The 27,998-nt window shown below is 39.4% G+C and overlaps 1 protein-coding gene across 7 annotated transcripts in view; it reads right to left on the bottom strand.

Moving 5' to 3' along the window:
• METTL25 (methyltransferase like 25) overlaps window positions 1-27,998 on the bottom strand; it is a 316,231-nt gene that overhangs the window by 34,349 nt on the left and 253,884 nt on the right. Inside the window, exon 15 of one of the 7 annotated variants that reach the window (XR_014083322.1) lies at window positions 11,654-11,779. The exons of the other annotated variants lie outside the window; for them this stretch is intronic. The gene's annotated coding sequence lies outside the window, so the exon portion shown is untranslated. The remainder of the gene's footprint in view (window positions 1-11,653; window positions 11,780-27,998) is intronic. 7 annotated transcript variants of the gene reach the window in all.

The raw sequence follows: 27,998 nt of genomic DNA, 5'->3' as shown, positions 1-27,998 counted from the left end.
CCTAGCCAGTGTGACCCCTAGCTTGTTCCTCATGTAATCTTTTACTATCCTTCTTGCTCTTCACAATCCACTTTCACTGATTACTATTGAAAGATCTCTCAAAACTGTTAAGTTCTGTGTCTCCTGAAGGCCTTTGTTCTTTTCTTCTTTGCTTGAGACTATCGTACAAGCATGCTACATGCTTTATCTTTTCCCAATTCTGCTCTGAGTTACTACTCCCCTCCTTCAAACCTTAGCATACACATCACTCCATGTGGAAGCTTCCATTGGCCTCCTTCCAAAGTCAGTAGCACCCCTACTTCCATACTCAGTGTCCTCTATTCTTCTTTTATATCAAGTAGCACAGTTTGTAATTTTATATTAATATGTGTGTCATTATTTGAGGACTGTCTCCCTCCATCTCCCCCTATTAGCCATAAGACCTAGCATTATCTTTCACACTATAATTTTATTCCAGATAAATATTGAATAATGAATGAAAGGGTAGTTCTAATCTCTATAAGGAAACTATACACTATGAGGGTGAGAGTCAAAATGCATGAAGAGGGAGAGTGCAGAAAGCCCTGCTGGCTATCTCCTTTCCTTTCTTCATGGCCACTTTTATATATCATCAAAGCAGAACTTTCAGCTCCATTGAGCTGAAGATCTATTTGTTTTACCATTAACAAAAGACAAAAATGCACTTTAAAAAATTTGCCTGGGGATATTGTGTCAGAGATGCAGTGGAAAACAGAACTCATTTCAAAGGAAGAGATTTGTTGAAAAACTTCTCATCGAAGTACTGATACATATGGGCAAATGAAGGAAACAAACAAGGGATGGTGATGCTCCAGAGACCAGTATCAGCAAGAGAACACTACTGCCCTTAGTACCAAAGGGAAAAGAGGAGGAAATATGGACTAAGGGCCTCCCCCAATGGAAGTTATAATTGAGAGGCGGGTGGAATCAGCCCTATGTAAGTTTAGTGCCAAATTTGGGATGGTACGGGGAAAAATATGCTCTCTCTTTCTGCCCTTGTCTCCCATTCATTGAACCATCTAGAAGCCAGATGTAAGCAAGCCTGGGATTTGTAGTACACAGGGGCCAGTCTCTTCTGCAAATAATACATGACAGACGAGAGAGAGAGAGATAGAGTGAGATACAATACAAGAGAGAGAGTGAATCTGGGGCTGAGTATGGATTTAGGCACATATTTTCTATTTATATGAGGTGAAAAGCATCCCTATTAGGAATGGAGAGTTTCGTTTTACTATAAGAATCCCATGGACAGAGGAGCCTGGCAGGCTACAGTCCATGGGGATGCAAGAGTCAGACACAGTTTAGCCACTAAACCACCACAAGAAAGAGATGCCTAGAGAAATGTAGTTGATAGTATCTGTGTACTTATCAAATTTGGGTCACAAAGACAGGTTAGCCACCTAGGAAGACTACAATACAAATTCAAACTCTTTTAAAACCAAAACCAAGAGATTTATCTTAGTAAAAAGAGATAGAAGAATGAATTTAATTAGCAATGAAGAGCTAAAAGATAGGCAGCAAAGATATAACTACAGTTATAAAATGAATCTAAACACTGATAGTGCCAACTTGTCGTTCATAAACCTCAATTTCTGTGATAGGCAGAGTAATGCTTGCCAACACCTCCCTCCCCTACCAAAGATATCGAAGTCTGAATCCTTGGAACCTGTGACTATGTTAGGTTACAAGGCAAAGGAGAATTAAATTTGCAGGTGGAAATAATTTTGCTAATCAGTTGGCCTTAAAAGAGGAAGATTATCCTGGACTATCAATGTAGGCCCAATGGAATCATAAGGTTTCTTTAAAGTGGACAAGTGTGGCAGGAAAGGAAGTTATAATGACTCTGTATAAGAAGGACTTCAAAGCTACTGTTACTGGCTTTGAAAATGGAGGAAGAGATTGACGAGACAAGGAATGTGAGCAGCCTCTAGAAGCTGGAAAAGGAAAGGAACTGGATTCTCTCTTGGGGGCTTTAGAAAGGAATGCCAGCCTGTAGACATCTTGAATTAGCCCAGTGAAACCCATGTCAGAGTTATGACTTACAGAACTGCAAAATCATAAATTTCTGCTGTTTTAAGCCACTAAGTACGTGGCAATTTTTTTTTATAGCACAAACAGAAAATGAATACAGTGTCCTCATTTGTGAAATGGGGGCTAATAATACTGCTCTTGAGAAGAAATTTAAAATATGACTGAGCTCCTCCCCCAAAACAAACATTTTAAGGGTCAGACTTGAGGCTTATGAAATGATAGGCTGCTTCATAAAGGCATGTCTTCGTTTCTGGAGCAGAAAATGTCTTTAAAAGCCTACCTGGCTGAATCACAGAGAAGTCTGTTAAACAGATTTTTTTTCCCCACTTGTGGAATACAACTGCTCTAAATCAATCAGTCAGCCAGACATGATCCTATTTATTTTAATTAACTAATCAAATATGTTATAAATTTTACCAATGACAAGAAAAAATGCGTATGCTTATAAAAATTAATTTTAAAATACAAAGTAAAATCTCAAATGTGTACAGTTAGTAGGTATAGAGTAGCCTATAGTACCAAATAGATTTTGAAATCTCATGTTACATTCCAGGACAGCAGCCCAAGTAGCCAGGGTAACTCTCCTCTGGGCTCTTGCTTTCTCTGGCCCACCTTCCTATGTGTCTTGTCACTGTATCCATCCAGCCAGTGGAAGAAGAAAGAGCAGCCCACACAGCAGGGAGTTCTGTGAGTAGGATCTAGAAAGTGCACATATCCCTTACCATGTATGCAAACATAATCACTCAGCAACACATTACAAAAAGAATACTGAGAAATGCAGTCTAGCTGCATGTGAGTCCACAAAGAAGAGAGAGGAGATTTGGTGAATAGCCAGAGGTCTTCACTTCATGCATAATGTAACAAAAGCTAAAAACCTGGCATTGCCTATATTTAAAAACTCATGTCCCATTGGTTCAGGTCTGAGACTTCAACAATGATTAGTGACGCTATTGTTTGACTATCAATTATCAGTGGAAACCTGTTTGCTTTCTAGTTTCTAAGACTTATCACATAGCTGTTTGAGAATTAAAAGTGGTTACATACATGTCATTTATCATGAAGTTTGGCACATACTAAGCATTCCATTAAAGTTAGATACAATATATTATAAAAATTATCACCACAGTTAAAATTGTCACTATGTAATTAGTGATAGAAAAGAGAGTAAAACTAATAAATTGAGATCAAAAGTAATAACACAGTAAGAGTCAGAAACTTTAGCAGCCCACTTATATCAATGGATAAATCATCCAGGCAGAATGAGAGAAAATTGGTAAGGAAACACTGGGCTTAAGTGACATTTTAGAGCAAATAGACATTCATATACATATATATACATATATTATGTATGTGTGTATATGTAAAGATATAAATACACACACACATATATATATGTAACATTCCATTTAAAAGCAGAAGAATACACATTCTTTTCGGAAAGTGTATATGAAATATTCTCCAGGATAGTTCACATGCTAGGCCACAAAACAAGTCTCATTAAATGTTTAAGAAATTGTAATTCTATAAAGCATCTTTTCTTACCATAATGCTATTAGACTAGAATTCAACTACAAGAAAAAAAAAGCAAAAACTCAACACATGGAAGCTAAACAATATGCTACTAAACAACCAGTGGATCACTTAAGGAATCAAGAAATACCTGGAGACAAACGAAAATTAAAACACACAATTAAAAATCTATGGGATGCTACAAAAGCAATTCTAAGAGGGCAACTTATAGAGATCTGAGCCATCTCAAGAAAAAAGAAAAATCTCAAATAAAAAAACCTAAACTTACATTTAAAGAAACTAGAACAACAACAAAAGGATGAAACCCAAAGTCGGTGGATGGAAAGAAACGTTAACGATTAGAACAAAAATGGATGAAATAATAAAACAGATTAAAAAAATGCTAGAAAATATTAATGAAATTAAGAGCTGGTTAATTTAAAATATAATTAAAATTGATAAACCCTTAAACAGACACATCAAGGAAAAAAAGAGAGGATCCAAATAAATCTCAGAAATGAAAAAGAAGTTTACACCTGACACCACAGAAATACAAAGGATTATAAGAGATGACTATGAACAATTATATACCAATAAAATGGACAACCTAGAAGAAATAAACAAATTCCTAGAAATGTACAATGTCCCAAGACTGAGCCAGGAAGAAATAGAAAACATGAATAGACCTATTACCAGTGATGAAATTTAATCATTAATAAAACAGTTCCCAAAAAACCAAAGTCCAGGGCTATATGGCATCCCATGTAAATTCTACCATACATTTAAGAAGAGTTAACACTTATCCTTCTTAAACTATACTCAAAAAATTGTATTAATAGAAGAAGTACTTCTGAATTCATTCTACAAGGCCAATATCACCCTAATAACAAAACTGGACAAAGATATCACACACAAAAAATTTACAGGCCAATATCACTGATGAACATAGATGCAAAAATCCTCAACAAAAACATTAGTAAACTGAATTCAACAATAATTTAACAGGATCATATACCATGATCATGTGGGATTACCCCAGGGATACAAGGGTGGTTCAATACCCATTTAGTTCACTTCAGTTACTCAGTTGTGTCTGACTCTTTGGGACCCTATAGACTGTAACACACAGCATGTCAAAACCCATTGGATCAATTTAATATACCATACTAACAAACTGAATTATAAAAATTGCATGATCATCTCAATAGATGCAGAAAAAGCTTCTGACACCATTCGATGTCCTTTTGTAACAAAAACTCTCAACAAAGTGGTTATAGATTCCCAAGTGGCTCAGTGGTAAAGAATTTGCCAACAAATGCAGGAGATGCAGGAGACACAGGTTTGGTCCCTGGGTTGGGAAGATCCCCTGGAGAAGGAAATGGTAACCCACTCCAGTATTCTTGCCCCCAAAACTCCCTAGACAAGAAGCCTGGCAGGTTACAGTCTCTGGTGTCTCAAAGAGTCAGACATGATTGAGCATGCATGCATGCATGCACAAAAGTGGGTACAGAGGGAACATAATTCAATATAATGAAGGCCGAATATGAAAAGCCCACAGCTAATATCATACTCAACAGTGAAAAGCTGAAGACATTTCCTCTAAGGTCAGCAACAGGCAAGGATACCTACTCTCACTATTCTTAACTCAACACAATATTGGAAGTCCTAGCCACAGTAGTCAGGCCAGAGAAGGACAGAGACCAAGGGGTAATTGAAGGAAGGCAGTGAAATGATTAAAATTTCAGTTATAAAATAAATAAACACTCAGGATGTAATATTCAACATGATAAATATAATGAACACTGCTTTATGCTACATATGAAATTGTTAAGAACATTAATCCTAAGTTCTCATCACAAGAAAAAATATTTTGTTTCTCATTGCTTTATTTTATATCTACATGGGTTGATGGATGTTCTAAACTTACTAGGTAAGCGTTCTATGATGCATGTAAGTCAAATCATTATGCTGTACCTCTTAAACTTATATCATGCTGTATATCAGCTATACCTCAATGAAAGTGGGAAAAAAATAAATTAAAAAAAATCACTTCATGGTTTAAAAAAAAAGTAATATTTTAAAAGACAACTACTAAAAATAAAAAGAAACTGCCCCAATAACATTTGATTAGTAACAAGATTGAAAATGAGAAGTTGACACAGCCTGAACCAGAAACTCGTCCCTCCCAAGATTTTCTAAATATATAATTTAGGGAAACCTCCCTTTCCTCTCTAAGGGTGTGATCCCAAAGTCACTGTAACCATGTTCTTTCTCCAGGGAGAAAGCCTGAAACAGCAAGGCCAACATCCAGAAAAAGCAAAAACAAGAGTGATGCTACAGGAGAATCTTCATTTTTAGTTCCCATTGACTCTGTAGCCATCCTGTTTTAGCTATTTTCATTCTGAGAGATATTTCAGTATCTTTCCAATAAATCAATCTTTGCACTTTATCTAGCTCAAGCTGACTTTCGTTACTTACCACGAAAAAGTCCAAACTAATATAATACGTAGATGACAAGCTTTTGAGGTCTTGATTAAAGCTTAAAAGAAATACTAAGTCTTTGCTATCTAAGTATGAAGATCTACTTTCCCAGAAGAGGGGTAAATGTGAGATAAATACTAACTGTATCTATAGAGAAGAGAATTACTTGCAAAGAAAGAAACCAGAAAATTGAAAACCGCCTCAGGTCAATTTTAAACTACTGGCTCACTTATCAGTGCTGAGATAGCTCTTGATTCTCCATGCTAATGACCTGAAGGCATGCAGAGAAAAATCTCTTTTTAGCTATGGGTTTCCATTGTTCTTTATGAGAACTGCTAATAAGAAACAGAATTGACTTCATCAGTTCCTCCCCGCCTCCGCCCCCACTACTTTCCATCGGATTTTGGAAAATATTGATTAATTACTGGAATGGGAAAAGACAAAAAACAGATGAGAAAAAAGGAAAAAAAATGGACATTTCTCAATTTGGAAAATTCATCCTAGGTCACTGAGAGATGACATGATAGTGGATAGAGGGAATTATTAAGTCTCACAAGATAGTAGTTTGAAAAGAAAAAAAGGAAAGGAGAAGTTGAGATTAACATCTTGGCCCTAATCAGGTGTAGGGGAGGAAAAAAGTTTCCTTGAACTTCTAGAGTCTCTGGCTGGGTCTGAAAATTAAACTGACAAAGACAGATTGACAGGAGAAAAGCACAGAAATGGTATGTTTTATGTGACACAGAAGACTTCATAGGAAATGACCCACAGAACCAGGCATGAATGTTTATGCTAGGTTTGATAAAGAGTGGAAAGTGATAAAAGAAATTTTCACATATTGAGGTATGGGGGAAGTCATTCTAGCTTATACTTGGATTAACTTGAATTTTACGCCAACCAGAACAGCCCGTTTGCGGACTACCGCACATCCGTTGTACATCTGCTTTAATTATTAGGGAAAAATACATACAACCAAAAGTAAAGAATGTTCATGTTAAGAATAAAGATTAAATGTCGCTCTTCTTGGACACTGATACTGGTAACTCCTTTGACAATAAGGCTCCCTTACCAGGTGTCAAGGCCAAATGACTCACTGTGTACATGCTGGACTGTTAATTTTTTTTTTTTTTTTTTGAAACCTTGAAGAAATGTAACTGTGACTTGTTTATTGTTTTTTGGTCTGACAAGATATAAAACTGCTGAAAACCGTTTCTCTGGAGCAGTTTCTCAGACTGACCTGGAAAGTGGGCTTCTGGGCTAGTCCTCACATTGGCTCAAATAAAAGTCTTTTCTAGTCTTATTATTGATCATTTATTGGTTATCTTCATCAACAGCAGTCATGGAGGAATATGATAGGTTAAAGAGCATAACGTAAGAACAGAAAACTGGAGACTTTTAGCAAGGCCTGTCTGTCTAGATTCTTCTCAGAGTCCTGCTGTTTTTGGAGACAAGGACGTGCCTTTCCTCCAGGGATAAAAGAGCTTCTCTCTGGTGAGGTTTTTATGACTCGTTTCAAGGAGAAGTAGTGAGGAAGGTCACAATGACCTTCGTGCTTCTGTCTGCTCAAACTCCTTCGTTTGAAAATCTTCAGTATGCCAAGATGCTGTGTTTGGGGTAGCTGAAGAAAACTCTAGAACATGTTAAAACTATTATGTTGGTGGTCTGTATAGGTGAAAATGGTACCTCATTTCTAAATGTTACCCAGTTACAGAATCACATTTAAAAGTGAGATACCCAGTTACAGAGAGGGCTTCAGTGATGGCTCCGAGGTAGAGACTCTGGCTGTCCTGAAGAAGACACAGGAAATGTGAGTTTGATTCCTGGGTCAGGAAGATCCCTGGGGGAGGAAATGGCAACCCACTCCAGCATTCTTACCTTAAAAACTTCATGGACAGAGGAGCCTTGAGATGTACAGTCCATAGGGTTGCAATGAGTCGGACAAGACTGAGAGCACTCACGCACACAGTTATAGAGACCACCAACAGAATCATTTGTTGGCAGGATAAATCTTTTTGAAGCCCACTTCAGAATAAAGCTTCCTCTTCCATCTGTTTACAAATACGTCAAGACAGGGGAGGTTGCCACCAAGTACAGGTCTTGTATTTGAAGGGCGGCTATGCGTGCCCTGACACAGAGCTGTACAGGTGGGTGCAGGAGTCAGGAGAGGTTCTCAGGGCCCAGATGATGACCAGGTCCGGTGACTCACATCAAATCAGGGGCATCTGTTCACCTACTCTTTCTCCTGTGACAATAATCAGTTGTGTAAATGACAGTGACTCCCCTGACATGTGTTTCGATGTGTCAGGAATATATTCCAGTGTTTATTTTAGATTTTGGCTGTTTCAAGGGAAGGAAGCAATGGATATTTATAGCAAGTTATTAGATTCTGAAGTTAACAGTTTGTGTGTATTAATTTCTGTATTAAAATGACTCTGGCTGAAACAACAGTTTTTTAAACCTTAAAAAAAAAACAGACAAAAAAACTGTTAGTGAGATTAGAAAAAAACCAACAGAAGATGACATTACACATTTATTTCTTCTAAATTTTGAGCACTTGTATTTATCTTTGAGGTAGAACACCCATTTATTTGGGGGGGGAAAATCCACACACCACAATGGGCTTTTTAGTGACGAAATTGTGAAACTAGATGCCTCACAGTATCCTGAAGACACGGAAATGACTTGAATGCAGATGTTTCAAGTCCAAGTCATCTGCTGTATTTGGAAATGTAAATTGAGTACCAGGTCCCTGTGGATTTGGTTGTCTCTGGGAGAAATGTTCGTTTTTAAAATCTTCCCAGTGCTCAAGATTATTGCTTCGTCTCAGAGTTGTGGGTGTTCTCCTTCAGGCAACTGTTTACAGGAAATCTGTAACTGAGGTCACGGGGAGTGCTAGAGACAGCAGCTGGCGGACAGCTCACTCCAGAGAACACCCTGACAGGAGAACTCGATGCCTCCTTTGTGGCTTATCTAAGATCGAATAACTTGGCTACACGACAGTGCTCTACTTTGTTCTTTTGAGTTATAGGACCACACCCTTGTGGGTAGGTTTCCTTCTTAATTGCTTAACTAATGTCCTCACTGTCCTTCACACAGAGAAAGGCTAGCATGGGGACAGGAAACAAGTCAAGCCTTGAAATGGTGTCTCTGGGACCTATTGGCAGTTTGGTCAAGATTTCTGAAGTGTGGAAGGAAGTCTTATTGCCTAAGGGTTCAGAACAAAACCCTGGAGTGAAAACTTGACCTGCTACTTGAGAACATGTTGCTGAACCTACTGCTCTGAAGTATATGCATCTGAGCTGCTCCAAGAAGTCTGTGCTCTCAGTCAGCGCTGAGAAAGTACACAAATGTAGAATTTGAAACCTGTAAAGCAGATTGATAGAGAATTTTATATTTGTTCAATGTAATTATAAATAAATTGGAACGTGTATTTTTATAGCTTTTTTTTTCATGTTTTTATTTACTTTTATTATAGTTTAACGGCCTCCCTGGTGGCTCCATGGTAAAGCATCTGCCTGCCAAGTAGGAGACGTGGGTTCAATCCCTGAGTCAGGAACATCCCCTGGAGAAGGAAACAGTAACCCACTCTAGTATTCTTGCCTGGAAAATCCCATAGGCAAAGGAGCCTGGCAGGCTACAGTTCAGGGGTGTCACAAAGAGTCGGCCATAGCGATAGAGCACATTATAGTTTGTAAAAGTTTTTGTCAGTGATGGGCTGGAAATAAAATTGTTCTTCATCACAAATACTTTGAGAGCACTTGCATTAAACAACTGATGGAGTTTTCTTACTGCAGATATATCACAGAATAATAAATGAGAAAATGTTTGGAAAGTGTTGATACCTGACAGCACTTTCATGCCAAGATGGGCACAATAAAGAAATGGTATGGACCTAACAGAAGCAGAAGAGATTAAGACGAGGTGGTAAGAATACACAGAAGAACGATACAAAAAAGATCTTAATGACCCCGATAGCCACAATGGTGTGATCACTCACCGAGAGCCAGACATCTTGGAGTGCAAAGTCAAGTGGGCCTTAGGAAGTTTCACTATGAACAAAGCTAGTGGAGGTGATGGAATTCCAGCTGAACTATTACAAATCCTAAAAGATGATGCTGTGAAAGTGCTGCACTCAATATGCCAGCAAATTTGGAAAACTCAGCACTGGCTACAGGACTGAAAAGGGTCAGTTTTCATTCCAATCTCAAAGAAAGGCAGTGCCAAAGAATGTCCAAACTACCGCACAATTGCACTCATCTCATATGATAGCAAAGTAATGCTCAAAATTCTCCACGCTAGGCTGCAACAGTATGGGAACTGTGAACCCACAGATATTCACAGATATTCAAGCTGGATTTAGAAAAGGCAGAGGAACCAGAGATCAAATTGCAAACATCCACTGGATCATAGAAGAAGTAAGAGAATTCCAGGAAAATATCTACTTCTGCTTCATTGACTACACTAAAGCCTTTGACTGTGTGGATCACAATAAACTGTCAAAAATTCTTAAAAAGATGGGAATACCAGACCACCTGACCTGGCTCCTGAGAAATCTGTATGCAGGTCAAGAAGCAACAGTTAGAACAGGACATGGAACAAAGGACTGGTTCCAAATTGGGAAAGGAGTACGTCAAGGCTGTATATTGTCACTCAGCTTATTTAACTTACATGGCAGAGTATATCATGCAAAATGCTGGGATGGATGAAGCACATGCTGGAATCAAGATTGCAAGGAGAAATATCAATAACCTCAGATATACAGATGACACCACCCTATGGCAGAAAGTGAAGAGGAACTAAAGAGTCTCTTGATGAAAGTGAAAGAGGAGAGTGAAAAAGCTAGTTTAAAACTCAGTATTCAAAAAACGAAGATCATGGCATCTGGTCCCATCACTTCATGGCAAATAGATGGGGAAACAATGGAAACAGTGACAGACTCTATTTTCTTGGGCTCCAAAATCACTGGAGATGGTGACTGTAGCCATGAAATTAAAAGACACTTGTTCCTTAGAAGAAAAACTATGACCAACCTAGACAGCATATTAAAAAGCAGAGACATTACTTAACCAACAAAGGTCTGTCTAGTGAAAGCTATGGTTTTTCCAGTAGTCATGTATGGATGTGAGAGTTGGACTATAAAGAAAGCTGAGTGCCAAAGAATTAATGCTTTTGAACTGTAGTGTCAGGGAAGACTCTTGAGCGTCCCTTGGACAGCAAGGAGATCCAACCAGTCCATCCTAAAGGAGATCAGCCCTGGGTGTTCATTGGAAGGACTGATATTGAAGCTGAAATTCCAACACTTTGGCCACCTGATATGAAGAACTGACTCGTTGGGAAAAACCCTGATTCTGTGAAAGACTGAAGGCACAAGGAGAAGGGGGCGACAGAGGATGAGATGGTTGGATGGCATCACTGACTCCATGGACATGATTCTAAGCAAGCTCCGGGAGTTGGTGATGGGCAGGGAAGCCTGGCGTGCTGCAGTCCATGGTGTGGCAAAGATCAGACACAGCTGAGCGACTGAGCTGAACAACTGATACTTGACCCTTAGTAGTCATTTAATAGACACAAACTAATTTTAATATATGTAAATTATTGCTATTTAAGTATTACTTACCCACTCCAGTGTTCTTGCCTGAAGAATCCCAGGGACGGTGGAGCCTGGTACGCTGCTGTCTATGGGGTCACACAGAGTCAGACACGACTGAAGCGACTTAGCAGCAGCAGCAGCAGCAAGTTAGTACTTAAAGAAAGAGGAGAAATTTACCAGATGACAGAGTTAAAGGAGAAGGTTAGTTAGCAGCACCGGTTTATAGAAAAGTATGAATTTATGAAAGGACATGTTAAGCTGACTAAAAATTTGAAAATGTAGGTCAAAGCCCCAAAAATTAAAATATATTTGACCCATGAACAACTGAGATTTGACCTGCACAGGTCCACTCAACCGCAGCTATTTTTCAATAATAAATATCTCTGAGCTACACAATTCATGGCTGGTTTAGTCCTTGGATAGAGAGAAACCTCAGATTAAAAGGGCCAACTGTGAATTATACTCAAATTTTCTACTGTTTGGAGGGTCAGCACCCCGAACTGCTTTGTGTCCATTATGTGTTTTGGGGATTGATGAATACTCTTGATTAATAGCTAAGCCTATTCTCCTTAAAATTTATTTTTAGGGTCCTCAAAATTCCAATATTTATAACTCTAGTATTTGTCCTAAATATAATTCTGGAAGTGTGGCCACTCAATATATTGGTAGTGTTTGACATTTTCACATTGGAGAACTTCAAAACTGTGAAACATGGACATTGGATTTTATTTTTGTATGGTGCTGCACATATCCACACTAAGGATATCAGGATATCACAATAATGGCAGAAAACGAAGAGGAACTAAAGAGCCTCTTGGAAGTGAAATAGGAAACTTAAAATTCTGGCTTAAAACTCAACATTCAGAAAAACTAAGATCATGGTATCTGGTCCCATCACTTCATGGCAAATAGATGGGGGAAAATTGGAAACAGTGACAGATTTCAGTTTCTTGGGCTCCAAAATCACTGCAGACAGTGACTGCAGCCACAAAATTAAAAGACCCTTGCTCCTTGGAAGAAAAACTATGACAAACTTAGACAGCATATTAAAAAGCAGAGACATCACTTTGCCAACAAAAGTCTGTCTAGTCAAGGCTATGGTTTTTCCAGTGGTCATGTATGGATGTTAAGAGTTGGACCATAAAAAGGGCTTAGTGCCAAATAATTGGTGCTTTTGAACTGTGGTGCTGGAGAAGACTCCTGAGAGTCCCTTGGACTGCAAGGAGATCAAACAAGTCAATCCTAAAGGACATCAACCCTGAATATTCATGGGAGGGACTGATGCTGAAGGTGAAGCTCTGATACTTTGGCCCCTGATGCGAAGAGCTGACTCATTAGAAAAGACCCTGATGTTGGGAAAGATTGAGGGCAAGAGAAGAAGGGGGCAATAGAGGATGAGATGATTGGATGGCATCACCGACTCAATGGACATGAGTTTGAGCAAACTCAGAGAGATAGTGAAGGACAGGGAAGCCTGCCGTGCTACAGTTCATGGGGTTGCAAAGAGTTGGACATGACTTAGTGACTGAACAACAACAACAACAGGTATCCAAATAAAAAACCAAATTTGTTTAAACATTATAAATGAAATAAATGTTTACTTAAAGATTATAAACGAAATATATAAATCTCAGAAAATTTAACTTTTATAAGAGCTCTATAATATATTTCACATAATTAGCTCTCTTAATTACAAGCACTCCTAAGTTTTGAAACTTTGTATAACCTCTGCATTGAAGAACTTTGTTATTCATTGCATTAAGTGAGAATGTGCCCTTGAAAGTAATAAATCTATGTCTTTTTAGATACCCCTTAATTATTTTTCATTCACTGAAGCATTCAGAATTATTGAGGTGTAAATGCAGAGGCTCCCATGTTTTAGGAAGTAGCTCGATAACATTTCACTTTTCATTATTTATACGTCACAACACACCTATGATGGAGGAAAAACACTGTAATTCTCTGCATTAATAATACCATTGAATGAGTACAGACAATAATGACTTAATAGCAGAAACTGCATGAAAATGTTACATTTTTCATTTTCTCTTGTTTTCCCTTTTCCTTCTGAGACAGTATGCCCACAATTTCTGAAGGTAGCTTTCCGTTGTTATTTGCATTCCCTCTCTTTCAGACTTCCATTCCTTTGAAACACATCCTCATCTCATTTTTAACTAACAACAAATGAGTCTCTAATTCTAGTTGATGAGATAGGATCTCCAGCTTTAATGTTAAAAAGCGATCTTTCTTAAGAAAAATTCTAACAGCAGCACAAAGGACCTATCAGCAGTTGTTGGGGGTATGGTTTCCTTCCCTGACCGTCACAGGTATGTTGTTTGACGTTGTGCAACTGGCATTGTTCTCCTGACAAAATACGTGTTGCAGATGGGGGGACAGTCAAATCTTGTTAAAATGGACAATTGTAAGATGGACCAAATCCTGAAAGGCTCTCAGCTGGTGCAGTGAATTATTTTATTGGGGAGGGAAAAAAAAAACAGATTGTGATTTGGGCCCTGAATGACTTGAATGATAAATCAGAAGCTTCTCATCTGTATGCTACATTTGTCAGGGAGATTTTGCTGGGCACAAAATTGCAAATTGTCTGCTGAATTAAAGGGTATGAAAATTAAAGTGGCCAATTAAACGCAAATCATCACTGTTCTCAGGACAGGTACTGACTGATCTCGTAGGTAGGTCATGCTTTGATTATTACAGCAGCATTTCTCTTTTAATTCCGAATGGAATTCAAACAGACATCATAAACAATGATCTGTGCAGTGAACCGGCCAGCTCCCTGCTGGCCTTTACACTTGCTGTTCCCCTGCCTAAAAGCAAGCTTCTTTGTAGTTCTGCCTGGCTACCTCCTTTTCCACGTTTTAGTTTCAGCCCAAATGCCTTCTTTCTTGAAAAGGACTTTCCTCTCCACCTTATCTAAAATAGTATCTCCTGCTCATCATTCTATGCTTTTATTTTAGTCATAACTTTCACCACCACATGTGATCATCTCACTTATAAATTTGACTACTTGCTATTGTCTGTCTCTATAGAATATATATTTACAGGAGGAAAGACCATATTTGCGTTCTCGCAGTTTCCAATCCCTGGTCCCGTAAGTTGCTCAATAAATTTGTGTAACTTAGTGAAATGAAATTTTTAAATGGGGTGTGTGATACCTCTTTAAAACAAAACTATCCCAAATATTTTTAAACAGGCACAGAAAAAGTCATGGATTATATTATAAAACTTTCTCTAAGAACTGTAAGAGTTCTAAAACCATGCCCTTTTTCTACCAGTTTTTGATATGCAAAGAAATGTTTATCTCTCTGTGGGAATTTGGTTTAAAAAGATTATTATAAAAAATAGAGAGCTTTCTATAAATAGGCACACAGAAATAAAACACATTAACCATAATCCATAACCATATAGTTGTTTTTCATCTGTTTTTTTCTTCTAGTTGGGAATTTAAGCAAGAGTAATATCATTAATATCATGTTACAGGGGAATTTGGGAATAGCATTTTTACATTATACAATCCTCTATATAACATTACTTTTCTCCATAGCTAGTGTTTGACCTGAGTCAAATCTTATTATTCAATCAGTTTAGCTTGTACTTAATCTTTATTGATCTTTTTTTCATAAAAAAGAGAAAAATCAATTTTGTACTATGTTTGTTAAACAGGTAGAGTAAGACTGAAGTGGGCACAGCAAATAAAGCAATTGATAACTATTTGCTGAGATGTTCAATTTTATATAAACACACACACACATATATATGTGTGTGTATATATATATATATGTATATATATATATGTGGTTTAGTTGCTAAGTCGTGTCCGACTCTTGTGACCCCATCTACTGGAGCCTTCTGAGCTTCTCTGTCCATGGGGATTCTCCAGGCAAGAACACTGGAGTGGGTTGCTATCTCCTTCTCCAGGGGATCTTCCTGACCCAGGAATCGAACCAGGGTCTCCTACATTGCAGGCAGATTCTTTACTGACTGAGCTATGAGGGAAGCCCGTATATTATACATGTTATATATATAATTTATTTATTTGACTGCACTAGGCCTGAGTTGATGCATGCAAACTCATAGTTGCAGCATGTGGGATCTAGTTCCCTGACCAAGGATGGAATCCAGGGCCCCTGTATTGTGAGCTCAGAGTCTTAGTTACTGGACCACCAGTCTTAGCTACTTCCCAATTTAATATATTACACGGAAACTATGAATAAGATAAAAAATAAATAGAGTCTTACTATCTGTATTGAGATAATATCTATCTTGATCTATCTTAGTTTCTATTAGTACTTCTGTTTATTATCCTGAACATCCCAAAACATGTGCGTGGATTTGAATGTTAAACATTAAAGTATTTTTTAGAGGAAACAGACGTATTTAAACATATTTACAATTTAGATTTCTAATTTTAACATGCCTCCAGTGTACACTTCTAATTTTAATATGCCTCCAGTGTATATAGGGACTAAAAGATATTAAATTAGTCCAAGTAATCTGGCATATATTCTGAGGTTAACTATCTTCACCCAACATATAGCACTCCCAAGGCATCTACGTTTAAGGTTCTGTCATTTTCATGCTTTGGTTTATTTAGAAGCTGAAGCTTATATAATTTTCATGTTCGAGGATTTATACTGTTCATTTCTCCTAAATTCTGGAATATGACACAATGCAGAAAAGAATCTGTTACATAGTCTTGCCATTCTATAACCAGACTTTCCTTTTTCTAATGGAGAAAAACTGCCCATCTACAAGGGAAATTAGGCAGAGGACATTTGCATGCATTTATTTTATGCACCTGTTAAACATCCATTTTGGGGGGATCACTGTGTAGTCATTCGAATACAAAGAGTTATGAAAAACAGATCGCTACATTTAGAGCTTGAAGTCAAAGGGGATGATGACCTATCTGTGAACCCACTGATAACATATGTGATGTTTAGGAAAAGGGCCCTAAAGCATATCTCACAGGAGAGGAAACTTTATGAGAACGTGGGGTTTCCATAAGTGATCCATACAGGCATATAAGTGTCTGCCAGGATTAAGTAAGTAGGCTGAGGCAGGAGCATGCACATGGGAGTCATTTTAAAGCAACAGTGAACTTCGTTTATAATGATATCCTGCCTATTATTAAAACATGGGCGGCATTAAACACAATTACTTCCAAAATGTGGCTGCAACGAACACAGGCTACAGCTATTATAGTCACTGCCCTGAGCCTGGTAAGTAAGATATACTGTGTCCTCTCAGTAACTTTATCCACATGACTGGGGGGAAATAAAAGCAAAGAGAGCCAGTGAAATGTGTACAGTGTCCTGAAATTTGAGACTGTAAAAAATTAATAAACAGAAACTTCAATTAAATACAGCTCTTACACGCTGTGAGGATTGCAGAATCCAACAACTCTTGGTAAGAAGAAAGACTCTTCTTTCCTGGCAGGAACTCAGCCAATGAAAAGCCACAGGCTCAAACTTTCTCCTTTCTTTGCCATGGGTGGGGTGGGGGAAGATTGGGGAACTTGTATGTGGCCCACCATAGTTACAGACCCCAAACTGCAATTCTTTGCTGATCCTGAATAAACCCATCTTTGCCTGAGAAATATCTGGCCATCTATTTGTTTCAGGTAAAGATCAAGTTTTATCAGGATAAAGTAGAAAACATACACCGCTAGTGTGTTGCTCAGTACTGGCCCTACCATAAAGCATACCTAGGAGACTTATTTGATCATTTCTAACTCTGGCGTCTCTTGCTACCAGAGCAGAACATCTCCAGAAATCAAGCTGGTTGGAGGAAAATGGGAAGGTTCTGTTGTCTTCAGTCACTCCCCACCAAACCAAATTTAGGGCTAGTGCTCCCTACCATGGTTGTATATTGGAACTGGTTGTATATTTTTAACCAGAGAATTGGTTAAAAATTCTGATACCTGAGCTCCATCACTAAGATTCTGAGTTAATTTAATTGCTTTGCCATAGGACCCAGATCACTGACTAATGCTGGCTTTCCTAGGTTATTTTAATATACAGGTAAGGTGGTTAATCACTTTTCTAGGCAAAGATATAAGACTGACATTCTCAAGTCAAGGGGTTGAGCCAAGCCTTGCTCTTTAAAAAATCCTTTCAAGCTATCGTTTTGTGACATTTTCCCTTGAATGCTATCCTTGATATTTATTTGAATCTGAATTTCTATAAGTAACAACATTCAGGAAATTGGGAGAAGAGGCTGCTGCTGCTAAGTCGCTTCAGTCGTGTCCGACTCTGCGACCCCATAGACGGCAGCCCACCAGGCTCCCCCTTCCCTGGGATTCTCCAGGCAAGAACACTGGAGTGGGTTGCCATTTCCTTCTCCAGTGCATGAAAGTGAAAAGTGAAAGTGAAGTCGCTCAGTCATGTCCAACTCTTCACGACCCCATGGGCTGCAGCCCACCAGGCTCCCCCTTCCATGGGGTTTCCCAGGCAAGTAGTGGAGTATAATTGTGTTGTCCACACTGAACTGAATTCACAAACTAGTGGCAAATGCACACTTGACCAAGTGCCTAACTTGTAACAGATCAGGACGTTAGTTATTGAAGGTTGGAAAGTGATAAAGAACATGAGACTAAACATATTGCAGGGACTGCAATTTTTCATATTTATGAAATAAATGAATAACGGGCATAAAATCATGCTGTGTGCATTTACTGTGGGCTGTCAGAGAAAAAGAATGTCTTCATTACCAACCAGGCCTCGGTGTTAAGTATTTTGGAGCCTATGGGACTGTTCTAGATATTGGAAATCTTCAGTAAAGTCACAAATGAGAAACACATTGTAACACACACAGAGTCTGGATATTCCAAGCACATATGTCTATAATCTTAACCAAATCCTTGGAAGAAAAAAGTTGCAACTAGATTTTCAAGATGCCTAGATTTGGGGGTCTGGAAAGTATTAGGCAATGGGGAAGTGAACAAAAACGGTTGTGTATAGTAACAGCTGGAGTTCACACCTGCCTAGCTGGCCACCTAGGTCAGCTTCATAGCTGCATGTTGTCTCATTACTTTTGACTATTTACTTGCAGGGGTGAACCAGCCAAGTACACACATTCTAAATTCTGAGCATCATCAGAAAGTCCCAACCCCAGGTCTCCATATTCGCCTTGCTGGACTGCTGAAAATCTCCAGCAATGTACAACACAAGGTTTGGAAGACAGCTTTGGTTTCAGGATTTGCTGCTAACCAGCTACTGGTAACTCAGGGGCTTCCCTGGTAGCTCAGCTGGTAAAGAATCCCTCTGCAATGCAGGAGACCCCAGTTTCGTTCCTGCATCGAAAAGTTCCCCTGGAGAAGGGATAGGCTACCCACTCCAGTATTCTTGGCCTTGCCTGGTGGCTCAAACGCTAAAAATCTGCCTGCAATGTGGGAGACATGGGTTTGATCCCTGGGTTGGGAAGATCCCCTGAAGGAGGCTTGGCAACCCATTCCAGTATTCTTGCCTGGAGAATTCCCACGGACAGAGGAGCCTGGCAGGCTACAGTTCATGGGGTCTCAAAGAGTTAGACATGACTGAGCGACTAAGCACAGCACAGCTAAGGAAACCTGGACAAGTTTTTCAAAATCTGAGTATCATTTTCCTCAAATGTAAGACAAGGTTAATTTTAAAAATGACTGCACCTAACTCCCAACTTTAATATAGGAAAGAAAATAATTTGTTTAGAAGAAATTTGATGTGCAACTTGCAAAGTACTGTGAGATGGGGGACTATCAGCCTTATTCAGGCATCAACTTTATAAACCTTGAAGAACTATCATGAAAATAGTAACAAAAGTCATCGGTTACCTAATGCTGCATAACAAATTATCCCCAAACTTTATTATACTCATAAAATCTCGGGATTAGGAAATTTGGGAAGGGTTCAGCCAGGCACTTTTCCCTGAAGCTTTCTAATGGCTGCAATCATTTCTGTTGAAGCTTATTCAGTCTTCTGAAGGCATAACTGGGGTTGGAGAATTTGCTCAAGGTGATTCATTCAGAATTGGCAAGTTGGCACTGGCTATCGCCCTCAGCCCCTTTACAAATGGGCCACTGGGTTGCTTGAATGTCCTGACAGTCTGACAGTTGGCATCCACATAGCAAGCAATCCAAGGGATCATGGTGAAGTTGCATTACCATCTGTGACCAAATCTTGGAAGTGCCCCATGATCACTTCCACTTTGAACTCTAATTCAAAGCAGCTGGTACTATATAAGAGCGTGAATTCCAGTAGATGAGAATCACTGAGAGCCATCCAGGAGGCTTCTACTAACACTTAGCTGTTTATATTTTTCTACATGATAGACCATCAAGTGATCTCAGATACATGGAAAGGAGAAATAAAACTCAAATCTGCCCAATGTAATACTTATATATACTGCATTGCAAGGAACCCAAGACAAGAAGATACCTAAGAAGAGAAAGCAAACCAAATTGTAGAAAAAACCTTAAAAAAGAAGATAGAGGAACGGGGAACAGTGGAAATAACCTACACCAGATGGCATGGTTTTCTGAGATTAGTCTAGCTCACAAATAGCTCAAAAGTGGTCCATGTTCAAAGATCTTGTAATCAAAGTGGGCTTCTAATTGAAGATACAATATTCATAAACTAAACAATTAACTATCATTTGAAGAGAGTATGTGCTGTAAATATTTGATTCTGCAGGCTGTGCTAATGATTTTACTGTTTCCAAATATGTTATCCACCCTTCCTTTGCTTTGCATGTTGCTGTTGTTGTTTTAGTTGCTAAATTGTGTCTGACTCTTTGTAACCCCATGGACTATAGCACACCAGGCTTTTCCATCCGTGGGATTTCCCAGGCAAGAATACTGGAGTGGGTTGCCACTTCCTTTTCCCTTGCTCTGTGTTACAAGTAACTGAATCCTGTAAACTTTATTCTCAGATTCCCTTGCCTCTGGCTGCTTTCTACCAATGGGAGGCATTGGCTGCAGACTAGTATATGGGGCAAAGAAGTCAGGGTATTTTTCCCCTGTCCTCTCTGCTTCATGCAGCTTCTCCAGCAATAACTGCCTCCACTCCATATTTCTAACTCCCTCCAGGCAGCTGCTCCCTCTGTGGTACGAGCTCCCACTGGACAAGGTCTGTCAAGGTCTGGCTCTCATGAGGAGACACTGGCTCTCAGGCTTGATTAACCCTATCTCCTTCCCAAGGCTTCTTGCTTAGCTTCCCAGTAGCTTCAGGATTGCCTCACTATTGCCAGTAGACCATTCAATTCTTCCAGCATCCACTCTCAAGCTAAGATAGGTGATGTGGGCTCTGTTTTTCTGACTCAGTCTGACTGATAACGGTAAAGAACAGGTCATAAATGGCCCAAATCTTGCTCTAACCGTGACACAAAATGTCAGTCTAAAATTAGGTAGAATAATTATGTAAAGGTCACACACCTACCAAAAAGAATTGGACTATCCCATCTCCCACTGAATTTCAACGTTGACGTGTTTGTGGAGTTTGTTGAATGTTTGGGAGGACAGGAAGGAGAGAAGGGTAATAGGCCAGATACTGATAGAATAAACACTGATTGCCACAAATATCTCCAGGCAAGTTGCTCTAAGGGTTCAGGGCAAGAAGAACATGTTGTACCTTCAGGAATTTGGATAGTAGGCACAGAGTTGGGAGTCTGAATAGGGCCTTGATGGATGAACAGGTCTTGAAAACTAAAGATGGGGATGACAATATTCCAGGAAGAACAATTGCAAACTTCAAAAAGTTAAAAAAAGGGGGGGGGGATGGGTAGATGAACCTAGAGTCTGTTATACAAATTGAAGTAAGTCAGAAAGAGAAAAACAAGTACCATATATTAATGCATATATATGGAATCCAGAAAAATGGTACTGATGAACCTATTTAGGGATGGAATAGAGACACAGACATAGAGAACAGACTTGTGGACACAGCGGGGGAGGAGAGGGTGGCACAAGCTGAGAGAGAAGCACTGAAACATACATATTACTGTATGTAAAGCAGATAGCAGGTGGGAAGTTGCTGTATCACACAGGGAGCTCAAGGCAGGGCTCTCTGACAACCTAGAGGGGTGGGATGGGGGGAAGGGTGAGAGGGAGCTTCAAGAGGGAGGGGACAGGTGTATACTTATGCCTGATTCATGCTCTTATGGCAGAAGCCACACAACATTGTAAAACAATTATCCTTCAATTAAAAATAAATTTTAAACAAGATGAGAAATTTACTCTTTATAATGGGTCCAAAGAATTCAAGGACTTAAGTAAAATTTTAAGAGTCCCAGTTGCTATTTTTCATACACCCAAGACTTGTAACTCGTGTAAAAGTGACACCTCTAGTGTATGTGCAATGATAAGATAATTAGGGACTTTGCTTTGTTTACTGGCCAATCCAAGATACCTAATAATGTGCTTGGCATGGTGGGTGCTCAGCAAATACTTGTTAAATGAACTAATGAGGCACAGTCTTCATGTCATAGTTCACAGAAACTATACAACTATTCACTCATTCATATTAGGATCAAGCACATCCCTAAGTGAAGACATTATTTAAATGTCTTCCCCAAACATGTCATAAGAAGAAAGCATAGCATTACAAACCACTCTAACTATATTATCGAGATAACTGCCAACACCTCTCAAAATGTGAGCTTCGAAGCACATGAGCCTGAGTAGTAAGATTATTTAGTGCCACTCTTTTTTAAAGCACAATCTGGGCTTGGATTCAACAGGATTCAACACTTATTCGTCCCTTAAAAAATGTTCATACTAAAATGCGGCCCTAAGCAGGGGTTAATGGATCTTCTAACTGGAATGTCTTTCCAAACTTACACAGCTGCTCTGAGTGAAAACACTAGACTTCCAGATGCCAAGCTTGTGTGACAGAAATCTGGCATCAACTGAGTTTGCTATTCATTATTTCATTGTCTTACAACACACCCGGAAAACAAAGCCCTGTAGATGGTTGGTGGTTTTCCTGGCTTGTGAAAAGAGCAAAGGCCCAAAGGGAAGTGCTTGGAAGAAATCCACCTGTGGCTAGGGACTTTTAATTGAAATCTCAAATACACTTTAAAGCTTCAGAATGCCACTTCTTGGAGTTATTGCTATTCTTCCCCACATGGGCACATCTTTGCTCTGACTTTATAAAGATGAGAAGCTGTTCCATATATGCTGCAGCCCAGTAAATGTGACTACAGTGAGACATTAACAAATCCTGCCTTTGGAAAAAGTGTTTCTGAGCATGGACACTTGCTCCAAGCCCATCTACTTCAATTAGTGAGATTTAATTTCTCACTTGGTCTATTTTTAACAAGCAGCTAAAAACCACATATAAATGAATATGAAGAAATTTTGCATTCTTTGTAGTGGGAATGTCCATTCAACAAATGTTATTTCAAACAAGTGAGTGTGTGTGTGTGTTTGTACAGAAGGTTTCATCATAAAGGAATCTGATTCTTTAGAGTGCCCTTGACATTTGGGGAGAGGGATGTTGGAGGGTGAGAGGAGAGAGAAAGACTACACTGGTAATTGTGTCTGTGATATAAGGGAGAAAGAAAATTTATATGGTGGTTGGGGTTAGGGTTGTTACTATTTTATTCACTAAGTAGTGTCCAACTCTGCGACCCCATGAACTGTAGCCCACCAGGCTTGTCTGTCCATGGATCTCCCAGGCAAGAATACTGGAGTGGGTTACAGTTTTCTTCTCCAGGGCATCTTGTTGATCAAACTCACATCTCCTACTTGGCAGGCAGATTCTTTACCACTGAACCAAGTGGGAAGTCCCCAGGGTTATGATATAGGTTACCAAACTATTGCCAGAATTCTACATTGTAATCCTTGGAAAACAGTTCTGGTGTTTGTTTGTTTGTTTTCTGTTAATGAGCAGATCCCATAAATGAGAAATGTAACAGTCTAGGCAGCAGGCTAGAGCCGGGGAGATACTTTTACTTCTTACTCTTACCTAAGACCAAAGGATTTCATTTTCCAGTTGCAATGTTTGGTTTAGCAGGGAAGAAAACACTCAGATGGCATGCTAAGAATCGGACCTTGCAGGATCGAGACTACAGCAGCTGACTAAGATTCTGGAAATCCAGAATATTCTAGGACCATGATCACACCCATGAGAACCAACCGGCCATCAGTTACCACATATGATCATAATGAAAACTTTAAACATCTGAGGTTGCTTGAGGAAGACTTTTATGTTATATAATCCCTACACCTATCTCTGTTCAACTTCTTTCCATAATACTTGAGATAATTGGTGTTGTTCAGTCACTAAGTCGTGTCCGTCTCTTTATGACCACGTGGACTGCAGCATGCCAGGCTTCCCTGCCCTTCACTATCTCCTGGAGCTTGCTCAGACTCATGTCCATTGAGTCAGTGATGCTTTCCAACCATCTCATCCTCTGACGCCTGCTTCTCTTCCTGCCCTAAGTCTTTCCCAGCATCGGGGTCTTTTCCAATGAATCGGTTCTTTGCATCAGGTGGCCAAAGTATTGGAGCTTCAGCTTTAGCGTCAGTCCTTCCAATGAATATTCAGGGCTGCTTTATGCGAGTAGATTCTAAAAATGATTGTCTGTTCAAAATATTAGACACGCCCAAGCACACTGGGTAGAATATGTCTAGTTACCAACATGAGCATGGGCAAAATTTGACTAATAAATAGAAGAAAGAATGTGTACTTTGTTAAGCTTTACAATTTTTAAATCCATAGCAACACTGTGTGTTTGATTACTTTATATCATGGTAAACTGTTTCAGTGTATACAATTTTTTCAAAGCCTACCTTTAGTATTAATTTCTATAAGGAAACTTAACATGAGATACAAATATGGGGAACAGCTTACAGTAACCTTAAAAAGTGTCTAGTTGTAGTAATGGTCAGAGATAAATACTATTTAACTCTGATTTATATATATTGCAGATTCTCTTTTTATGTATTCATCTCTTACCTTTCTTATCCCATTATCTTATCAATGACATATTTATTATTCTTGCCTTATAATAACTTCATTTTTTTGTAAAAATTGCTTATCATTTTTGAAAAATTACAGCAGTACAAGTACATTTTTTAATCCCAATAAACTAGAAATAACCATTATTAATATTGAAATGGGAATTAATCCCATCATCTCTTGTGACAAGGAAAGTTCAATACATCACTTTATTATTTCTAAATTAATTACAAGTGTATAAAACTGGTTTCCCTGGAACCAAATGCTAAGATGGAATTTGAGGAGCAACATATTTCTCAGGGATCAGCACACAAGAAGGCAAAGGGGAAGAAGAGACATTGAGCAGAGGAGAAGTTAGATTGTGGAGGATGCCTGGGAAAAGCCTTGGCCAACCCAGCAGGGAATCCTAGGGCGAGTGGTGCCTGAGGAGGGTCCTGCTTGAAGCCCTCGGAAGCCCACTCCATGAGGGAAGGCGCTCTGGCCCCAGCAGGACTGTGACACAGGCACGGTGTCTCCACGCAGCTGTGACTTTCCTCGAAGGAGCTGGGGGCCACAGGCTGTCTGCTGATTTCGTCCCTACCTGTCAGCTGGGCAGTGAGTCCTTCCTTGGAGATGGATCTGGGCAGAATGTCTCCATGCCCACCATAGCAGGAGACTATTTCAGTCTTTACTCGTAAAAGCACGGCCAAGGAACTAACTCTTCTGGTGGTGTCATCAAGCCCAAGAATTAAATTGTCTCTTAAAAGTAGCTTATGTACACCTGTGTGCAAAGTCTCTTCAGTCATGTCTGGCTCTTTGCGACCCCGTGAACTGCAGCTCGCCAGGCTCCTCTGTCTATGAGATTCTCCAGGCAAGAATAGTGGAGTGGGTTGCCCTGCCCTCCTCCAGGGGATCTTCCCAACCCAGGAATCAAGCCAGTGTTTCTTATGACTCCTGCACTGGCAGGCAGGTTCTTCAGCACTACCGCCACCTGGGAAGCCCAGGTTATGTGTAACATCCAACAAAGTACACTCAGGTTTACTCTTGCATCTTCCCTCTAGTTAATTGTTTTAATAACTTGTTTATCTTGTAGTTTTAGAACTGAATCTCTGTATCTACAGCATAGGGATACTTTTTTTAAAAAAATTATCCGTCTAGTCAAGGCTATGGTTTTCCCAGTAGTCATGTATGGATGTGAGAGTTGGACTATAAAAAAAGCTGAGGGCCGAAGAATTGATACTTTTGAATTGTGGTGTTGGAGAAGACTCTTGAGAGTCCCTTGGACTGCGAGAAGATCCAACCAGTCCATCCTAAAGGAGATCAGTCCTGGGTGTTCATTAGAAGGACTGATGTTGAAGCTGAAACTGCAATAACTTTGGCCACCTCATGTGAAGAGTTGCCTCATTGGAAAAGACCCTAATGCTGGGAAGGATTGGGGGCAGGAGGAGTAGGGGACGACAGGATGAGATGGCTGGATGGCATCACCAACTCGATGGACATGGATTTGGGTTAACTCTAGGAGTTGGTGATGGACAGGGAGGCCTGGCGTGCTGCGATTCATGGGGTCAGACACGACTGAGCAACTGAACTGGACTGAAGAAAATTCCTATTTGCAAGAATTGCTAATGTTATGTAAAATTACAGACTCAAAGTTGGAAAAGACCAGAGAGCTCATCTTGTTTTACCTCTATGAGCCAGTGCTCTCAGACTCTCAGATGTAAAGTCTCTCCTCCAGGTTTAGCTGGTAGTAGAACAAGGACAATACTTATCTCTTAATTCCTAATATAATTGCTATTTTATAAAAGATAAAGTGAGTTCTTAATTTCAGAAAATTTATCCCACCAGGTGTATGATATTTCAGAGTTTATTATGATAGTTTTCGTTATAAAAACTACCACTTGAATAGGCGATTTCCAAAGAACTAAACCATCTCAGATGTGATCTTATGAAAAAGATGAGCTGTAAGTCTGCTCTAAGAAATTTAACATCTAAACTCTATAGAGACTTGGAATTTTCACAAATGATATTTCATATTTAATTCAGGGTATCCTTGTTTGGTAATTTTAAAAAATTGAGAATAAATTTGAACCTATCCTTTGGTCTCTCAATGAGAATTCTATAGCTACTTATGTGAAAGTAACAATCTTAGAAAAGAAAAAACCTAACAGCCTAGCAGGTTTAACACTGGCAGCTTTAGACTTACATATACTTACCCTTATTACTTATGCACTGTCTCATCAGGGTTACAAAATGGATGGAAAAACCCTGAGGAGTATGTGTGGCAGACCAGAGGACTGAGGGGGTACTGAAATTTGATACCCAGCACTAAGTATTAGCAAAGACACAAGATCACATTTGTGGGTCAACCCTTTACAATTATGCTGACTCTTTCAAATTCTCATGCAACACAGAGAAGCCAAGACCTGTGTTATCTCAGAATCTCGGGAGGTTCCAGCAATGCCATAATGTTCAGAGGACTCTCAGGGCCATGTTAGATATGTCTCCTTCCCCATTCATGTTTTATATAAAAATATTTCAGAATCCTCTCTTAGTATCTGCAGCCTTTCATCACTGTGACACCGAGAATCTTCTCAAAGACGTCAGCAAGTCACCAATACCTTCTCAGCAAATCCTGAGACACGGGGTTTCAGAAGCTCCACTTCTTCACACACATTTTTGGAATCTTGTGACAGCTGACACTAACCCATTAGCACTGACATTTGGATGCCAATGTATAGTTAGTTAAGATTTTGATGCCATGTGCTAAAAGTCCATACTAAACCAGATTAGACGAAGAAAGGGAATTTGTTGGCTCAAGTGAGTAGGAAGTCTAAGCAGTGAAGACTTTAGGCATTGTAAACCCAAGTCTAAAGACGCCTTCATTAAACTACTCCCTTTCCTCCATCTCTATTTCTGCTTTTCTCTGGGATGGCCTCAAACACTTGTATGTATTGAGTGTTCCCCAAATATCCACTGGCAGCTTTAGACTTACATATACTTACTCCTGGAGAAGGGCATGGCAACCCATTCCAGTATTTTTGCTTGGAGAATCTCACGGACAGAGGAACCTGGTGGGCTACTGTACATAGGGTCACAAAGAGTCGAACACGACTGAAGCGACATAGCATGCATACTTAATACTAGAATCCCAGAGAACAGGGGTTAATTCTCCCATCCAAATACTAACGAGGTCCAACCCTGTTTAACTTCCAAGATCAGGTGCGTTCAGGGTGGTATGGCTGTAGACAGAATGGGGTAACTTTTTCTTCCACAAAGTCTTAGGGAAAACTTTAATTGATCTGAGTCATGTGCCCCACACACCCCCGGAGCTTGGGGTGCAGTCAGTACCACCCAAAACAACTGGGCAAAAAATGAAGGAAGAATAATTCCACAAAGAGACACTGAGTATTAATAAAACATTCACCAAACAGCTTGTA

Source organism: Giraffa tippelskirchi, chromosome 4, assembly GCF_054371585.1.
Source record: "Giraffa tippelskirchi isolate mGirTip1 chromosome 4, T2T-mGirTip1v1.2.pri, whole genome shotgun sequence".
Lineage (NCBI taxonomy): Eukaryota > Metazoa > Chordata > Mammalia > Artiodactyla > Giraffidae > Giraffa > Giraffa tippelskirchi.
The sequence above is the reverse complement of the archived record's forward strand: the minus strand, read 5'-3'. Positions and strand labels throughout refer to the sequence as shown.